Here is a 7,939-nt window from a genome sequence, read left to right on the forward strand (position 1 = left end):
ACTCTAGCTGCTTCTTTAGCTACCTTATCAGCATAAGCATTGCCCTGAGTGATGGGATCTGAGTCTTTTGATGGCCCTTGCAGTGAATGACTCCAGCTTTCTTTGGAAGTAAAGCGGCCTTGAGAAGGGTTTTTATTAAAGAGGCATTAATGATGGAGGACCTTTGCATAGTGAGGGAACCTTTTTCCGCCTATATAACAGCATGGTGGTGCAGGATATGGAAGGCATATTTAGAGACAGTATAAATATTGATGTGTAGTCCTTTTGCAAGAGTGAGGGCTCGAGTTAAGGCAATGAGTCTGGCTTGCTGAGAGGTAGGGGAGCAGGGCGGAGCAGTAGCCTCAAGGATAGATGTGGAAGATACTACTATAGCATAGCCTGCCTTTGCTGGTGAATGGCAATTAGGCCTGGTGGAACTGCCATCAATAAACCAAGTGTGATCAAGGTGAGGAACAGGAAAGAAGGAAATATGGGGAAATAGAGTGAATGCCAGGTGGATTAGAGAGATACAGTCATGGGGGTCAGGTGTGGCATCAGGAATAATGGGGGCTAGCCTAAAACAGTAGGGTTAAGTTGTTTGGACAGAAAGGCTACAGGGCACAGTCCCAGCTCTCATGTAAGAATTCTGACCACACAGCCCTGCACTTCGGCTGCGTGTAATGAAAAAAGGGTTGGGATGAGTTAGGGAGAGCTAGTGTGGGAGCAGCTTTTAGGGCTGTTTTTTAAGGAATGGAAAGAGGAGTGGGGAAAGGATTTAGGATTAATGGGGTCAGCCAGGTTTGCTTTTGTAAGTTTATATAATGATTTAGTCAGGATGGTAAAACTAGGTATCCAAAGGCGGAAGTACCTAACCATGCCTATGAAGGAAAGGAGTTGTTGTTTTGCAGAAGTGGCTGGGGTTTGGGAGATTAGCTGGTCAGGATCAGCAGAGAGAGTACGTGTTTTTTCATGAAGAATTATGCCAAGATAGGTAATGGATGAGGAAGAAATTTGGGCTTGACTGAAGCAATGGGGGCTGTCCATGAAACCTTGTGGCAGTACAGCCCAGGTAAGTTGCTGAGGCTGATGGATGTCAGGATCAGTCCAAGTGAAAGCAAAGAGAGGTTGGGATGAAGGGTGCAAAGGAATAGTAAAGAAAGCATGTTTGAGATCCAGAACAGAATAATGGGTTATGGAGGGGTTGTGGAGGGAGGTATTGAGGATAGGAGGGTATATGGGTTTGGCACCACGGGGTGGATAGGCAAGACAATTTGGTTGATAAGGTGCAGATCCTGAACTAACCTGTAAGGCTTGTCCGGTTTTTGGACAGGTAAAATGGGGGAATTCTAAGGAGAGTTTATAGGATTTAAAAGGCCATGCTGTAACAGGTGAGTGATAACAGGCTTTAATCCTTTTAAAGTGTGCTGTGGGATGGGATACTGGCGTTGAGCAGGGTAAGGGTGATTAGGTTTTAATAGGATGGTATGGGGTGCGTGATCAGTTGCCAAGGAGGGAGTAGAGGTGTCTTATACTTGCGGGTTAAGGTGGGGAGATACGAGAGGAGGATGCAAAGGAAGTTTGAACTGGGAAAAAGGGCAGCAGTGAGGTATAGCTGTAGCCTAGGAATAGTCAGGGAAGCAGATAATTTAGTTAAAATGTCTTGACCTAATAAGGGAACTGGGCAGGTGGGGATAACTAAACAGGAGTGCATAAAAGAATGTTGTCCAAGTTGGCACCAGAATTGGGAAGTTTTAAGAGGTTTAGAAGGCTGGCCGTCAATACCCATAACATTTATGGAGGCAAAGGAAACAGGCCTTTGTAAAGAAGGTAATGTGGAATGGGTAGCCTCCATATTAATTAAGAAGGGGAAGGACTTACCCTCCACTGTAAGAGTTACTCAGAGCATCTGTGATGGTCCAGGAGGTTTCTGAGGTGATCGGGCAGCGTCAGTCCGAGAAGATTTGTGAAGGAGTCAGTCAGAGAGCCTTGGGCCAGAGTTCCAGGGGCTCTGGCAGTGGCTGCCGGGCGAGTTGGACAGTCTGATTTCCAGTGGGGTCCTGCACAGATGGGACACAGCTTGGGAGGAATCCCAGGCTGCACACATTCCTTGGCCCAGTGGCCAGATTCCTGGCACTTGAAGCAAGATCCTGATGGAGGAGGTCCTGTAGGAATGCTTGACCACTGTGGCTTAGGCATTCTGATGTTCTTGTGTACTGGAGGTGTGGCTGGGTTTTGTCTTACAGCAGAGGCAAGTAATTGTAACTCAGAAATGCATTGCTATCTGGCTGCCTCCTTTCTATTATTGTACACCTTGAAGGTGAGGTTGATTAATTCCTTTTGTGGGGTTTGAGGGCCGAATTCTAATTTTTGGAGCTTTATGTAATGTTAGGAGTGGATTGGGTGATAAAATGCATATTGAGAATAAGAAGGCCTCCTGACCTTTCAGGGTCTAGGGCTATAAAGTGTCTAAGGTTGTTGCCAAACAAGCCATGGACTGGGCTGTGTTTTCATATTTGATGAAAAAAAGCCTAAACGCTAATTGATTTGGAAGAGGTTGGGTAAAGAAAAAGGAGCATTAAGCTTGAGGAAATTGTTGGGTAGGTGGGGGAGGGCTAGTTGCGGAACAAAACTGTAAGCTGGACCGGGTGTGAGGAGGGGAGGTGACAGAAGGATTAAGGGTGGGGGAGCGGAGGCTGAGGAAGAATTGGGACCTGGCTTGGCCTGGCGAGGAGCAGCCTGGGGAGGAGGGGAGAGGTTAGATGGGTCCATAGAAAAGGAGGATTCACAGGACTCAGAGCTTGGGTTGGAGACAGAAGGAACAGACAGGAGAGAAAGAAGATTTGGGACGCGTCACATTGGGAGCAGAGATTAGGAAGGGACCAATGTGTAAAAGAATGCCTGGACATCAGGCACCTCAGACTATTTGCCCATTTTACGACAAGAATTATCTAGATCGTGTAAGATGGAGAAATTGAAAGTGCTGTTTTCTGGCTATTTGGAACCACTGTTAAGTTTGTATTGGGGTCAAATGGTATTGCAGAAGAAAATAAGGCATTTAGGTTTTAGGTCAGGTGTGAGTTGAAGAGGTTTTAAGTTCTTGAGAACACAGGCTAAGGGAGAAGAAGGGGGAATGGAGGGTGGAAGGTTGCCCACGGTGAAGGAGGCAAGCCCAGAGAAAAGAGAGTAGAGACACAGAGAAGGGGGGTGGTGAGCAGCCAAAGCAGGCGACCCGGCAATTGACTTGCCACCAAGGGAATGGGGGTGAATGACCAAGGCAGGCATCCCGCGGTGATCAGACACCAATGAAATGTAGGTGAATAATCAGGCAGGTGTCCCTGCAGTGATTAAACACCAAGGGAAGACTATCTTCCCGAGTCCGTGACTGGAGCTGGAGTTTTGGGTCCATGGATAAAATATGTCTCCTTTGTCTCTACTAGAGAGGAAAAAGAACTGGAATTGGAAATAGAGGGAGATTGAAGGGTAGTGAGAGAGGCTGGAGACAACAGTGAAAAGACTGCTTACCCGACTTGAAATTGGTGAGATGTTCCTTGGGCTGTTTGGTCTGAGGACCCGAGGTCATAGGTGGATCTCCTCACGGAGTGAGGGTGAGGACAGGGGACTGGTCTCCTGAAGGAGTCCTCCTGTCCTGGGTCTTTGGCACCAAATGTCACATGTGTCCATGTGAAGAGACCACCAAAAGGCTTTGCGTGAGCAATAAAGCTGTTTATTTCACCTGGGTGCAGGTGGGCTGAGTCCGAAAAGAGTCAGCAAAGGGAGTTAAGGGTGGGGCAGTTTTATAGGATTTGTGTGGGTAGTGGAAAATTACAGTCAAAAGGGGTTGTTCTCTGGTGGGCAAGGGCGGGGCCGGGGGGAGTGGGGGTCTACAAGGTGCTCAGTGGGGGAGCTTCTGAGCCAGGAGAAGGAATTTCACAAGGTAATGGCATCAGTTAAGGCAGGAACCAGCCATTTTCACTACCTTTGTGATTCCTCAGTTGCTTCAGGCCATCTGGATGTATACATGCAGGCTTGGGCTCAGAGGCCTGACACAAGTTGGCACATTTGATCCTATCAACTTTAGTTTGCAGTTTCACTTTTGATTTAAGAACATACTTTCTGTTTCTCAGAGGGCAGCCTCTGATGGGAATTTTAATACTCACAAGCATTAGTGGCTATATGATTGAATGTACTTCTTCAGTGTGAATAAGTGACAACTTTCTGTAGCATGATATCCCTTATGGACACGTTCCCCATTCAAAACGTTTTAAAACTATTTTATTGGGGACATTTATTAGCATGTTAAAAACTCTTTTACAACTTATTATTACAGCATATGCATAAAACATAAAATGTGCGCTGCCAAGAACAAATTTAAGGATAGGAAGAAAAGCTTAGATTTTTAAAAAAGTATAAATTGAAATGTATGCAGTGTAATTAAAATTTGATTACGCCAAGCTCCATTTCATCAGGACCAGGTGTTGCGTTTTAACAAGAGTTTCCCTATCATGTCCAGGCGTTGGCTCTGGTTGCAGGCGCTGGGTAGGCACTTTTAGGAGGAGGGGCCTGGCACGATGGCACCACAAATTCCCAAGTGTGTCACCTCTGGGCGAACTTGGGCCTGTCCACTAGGCCCTGCGCGGTGGCATCGGGGGCTCACCCTCTCGCACCGGGCGCCACTCTGCGCGCAGCTTCTCTCGCCCCCCGGCGCCAGACCCGGGCGAATGGCAGCATCATGGGACCCTGCCTTGACCGCCCCTGCCCGACCGCGGCCTCTCCCAGCAGCGGGCAGGCTCTTGGGCGCGCCGACAGAGGGGCGCGGCTGCGGCTGTAGTCGCGGCCAGTTCCCGTTCCGGGCCCGCGAGGCGGCCGCCCAGGTCCTGCCCCTCCCTCGCGCTACTGCGGGAGCAGCGACCTCCCGGGCCACGCCGCTTCCCGGCCCCGGCGCCCCCGGACCACGGCGCTCTCCCGGCTCTTCTCTAGCTCTCAGCGGCTGCGAAGTCTGTAAACCTGGTGGCCAAGTAAGTCCCAGCGACTGGGGATTCGCGCGGGGCAGACGCTTTCTGGGGTCCTGGGCGCTGCGAGCGAGGAGGCGCAGGGAGGCGGGATCTGCGTGCGGGCGGAACGCAGCGCGGCTCTGGAGGAGCTCTGGATGGAACCAAGCGGAGAAACCCGCGAGTTTGAAGCATGTAGCGAAAGTTGAGAGGGATGAACTTCACCGTCAGCGGAATCGTTTATCCCACTGTGGTCGAAGGCAGGGGTTCTCAATCGTGCCAGCAGCTTAGAACCACCTGGGGAGCTTTTAAAATCCGGATGTCCAGGTTGAACCCTAGATCAATTCCATTAGAATCTCACGGAGTCAGACCCAGGCCTGCGTATCTTTTAAAAGCTCCCCAAGTGATTCCGGTGTGCAGCCAGCGTTGGAGGGTTTGTGACCAAAGGCTGGAAGGGCAGACAGGGGCCTTCATGGAGTCCCGCCTGCAGACGGGACAGCAGCTCCCAGTGTCCTGCTTGGTCCTGGAGACAGGGTGGGAACTTCCCTTGGGTTTCATGCTCCACAAAGTAAGGAAATGAGACAATGCTTGGCAAGGTCGCCCGAGTATCACATTCAAAAAAGCCTCCAATGTGCTCAGTTGCTTTGGCACATTGTGAAAAACATAGGAAATGACAGATGTTGATGTCTCATTGGCTCTGCATTCTAGGAAACGTTTCAGTTGTTGATGTTTGAAATTAAGTCTGGGGAAGCTAGTAAGCCCATGGCCTTGATGACTTCTGGCCTTTCTGCTTTAAGGGTGAAGCCAGGGCTGGGCGCGGTGGCTCACGCCTGTAATCCTAGCACTTTGGGAGGCCAAGGCGGGCGGATCACCTGAGGTCGAGAGTTCGAGACCAGCCTGGCCCAACATGGTGAAACTGTCTCTACTAAAAAACAAACAAACAAACAAAAAGAAATTAACCGGGCCTGGTGGCGCATGCCTGTAATCCCAGCTACTCGGCAGGCTGAAGCAGGAGAATTGCTTGAACCCAGGAGGCAGAGGTTGCAGTGAGCCGAGCTTGCGCTGTCGCGCTCCAGCCTGGGCAACAAGAGCGAAACTCCGTAAAAAAAAAAAAAAAAAAAAAAAAAAGGTGAAGCCTGAAGTCGTGCTTGCCAAAGGGTCGAGTTTGTTCTCCCTCAAAGCCCCTGTTGAAGATTGAACTATCACTTTCAGGGAAGAGTAAAAGAGTAACTCCACAATGCATCTTAGAGAGGAGTGGATTCCCTGTTCTCACCCAGGTGTAGATGCTAGGGGCCAGGTAGCTGAAATCCAGGCAAACCAGGCATTGACAAAGTACAGACTTCTACGGAATATGCCAGACAGATAAGCAAGCTGTGTTTAAAACAAACAGCAGTGTGGTAGAAGAGGGGTCTTTCAAAGATTGTAAGACGAGTAGGTTTTATTTTTGTGGAGTGGAGAAATAAGTTCACACTTTGGAACCCATCAAATCTGGGTCCAAACTCGGATTCTGTCATTTCTATGCTGTGATTTTGGGCAAGTTCCTTGACCTCTGCAAACCCCTGTTTTCCCACCTGTAAAATAAAGAGCAACTCTCTCCTGAGGCTAGCATAGTTCAGCGAGATGATGTGCATCACACACCTGAAAGGTGGTGGCGCTGGCAGGTGCTCTGGCAGGGGTAGTTATTAGACACTGGAGTGGCAGTTTGTGCCCGTTAATTGTTTACTTAGTACAGCCACTATGAGGGAGAATGTCTATAAAATGTCCCCTTCAACGCTCCATTCCTTCTCCTGCCCTGCTGCCCCGCTCAGGGCCTTAGCGGGCTTTAAGTCTGGAATTTTAGGCTGCAAATCCCCTCAGTCCCCCAGGGCGTATTAATGGCTCTGGAATACAGTTTTACTGCATGTGATAGGAATGAATATTTTGACACACACACACACACACAAAAGCTGTTCCTAATCTTGAGACTTCCTCCCCTCTGTTGCCACATATATATCTTTTAAATGGCTTTCCAAGAAAGCTGGGCTGTGCACAGCGTCTCAGAATTAGTGTACGTGCACACACATGTACGTTGCTGCCTGCTGACGACATCCTCAGACCATACCCTTGGTGTTCCTGTTTTGTTCCTGACTCTTGGCCTAGGGGCAGTGAATCTTTCTTCAATGACCAAGGACAGCCAGGGATCTGAGGAAGGGAGAACCCAAATTCTACAATTGCTGATGCCTGCGTCCCAGCTGGAACTTTACTCTGGTACATGCTCTGTGCATCATGGATGGTCACTTTGATCCTAACAGCAGTGCTGTTTAGATTAGACATCAGAAATAGAAACAGTAAGTAATATAGGCATAAAGATCAAGTGTTTTTCTAGTGTATGTGTGATCACCGATATTTGCTTACGCAAGACTATCAAAGTCTTATCTCTTATTCAAAGAAAAGGATTCAATATTTGTTCAAAATCTAAGATATGAACGTAGGATTTAAGGTTTAAGTTACTAGTTTCTTCTATCATTCTTATTATTGGGGGGATTTTTTTAGGCAAGAAGAAATTAGAAAAGCTAAAATGTGTACTTTGCTGAATTTTTGTCATGCAGAGGCTCTAGGTATTTTGCAAGTTTTCAGAAGTCTCATTTTCTTTTATCTTCTAGGGACAGTCAGTTGCATGTCACACAAAGGGCCTCCTTTGATTTACCCAAAACGTCTGACCTGGTTTCTGGAAAAACTCTTTTTTTTTTTAATTATACTTTAGGTTTTAGGGTACATGTGCACAATGTGCAGGTTTGTTACATATGTATCCATGTGCCATGTTGATTTCCTGTACCCATTAACTTGTCATTTAGCATTAGGTATATCTCCTAATGCTGTCCCTCCCCCCTCCCCCCACCCCACAACAGTCCCCGGAGTGTGATGTTCCCCTTCCTGTGTCCATGAGTTCTCATTGTTCAATTCCCACCTATGAGTGAGAACATGCGGTGTTT

General features: G+C 48.2%; 1 protein-coding gene across 2 annotated transcripts in view; it reads left to right on the plus strand.

Moving 5' to 3' along the window:
- Positions 1–4,815: 4,815 nt before the first annotated feature.
- The window catches only part of NOD1 (nucleotide binding oligomerization domain containing 1), a 55,105-nt gene continuing 51,981 nt past the window's right edge, over positions 4,816–7,939 (plus strand). For both annotated transcript variants that reach the window (XM_032758408.2, XM_032758409.2), the window contains exon 1: positions 4,816–4,994. The gene's annotated coding sequence lies outside the window, so the exon portion shown is untranslated. The remainder of the gene's footprint in view (positions 4,995–7,939) is intronic.

Source organism: Hylobates moloch, unplaced genomic scaffold (genome assembly GCF_009828535.3).
Source record: "Hylobates moloch isolate HMO894 unplaced genomic scaffold, HMol_V3 SCAFFOLD_1, whole genome shotgun sequence".
Classification (NCBI taxonomy): Eukaryota; Metazoa; Chordata; class Mammalia; order Primates; family Hylobatidae; genus Hylobates; species Hylobates moloch.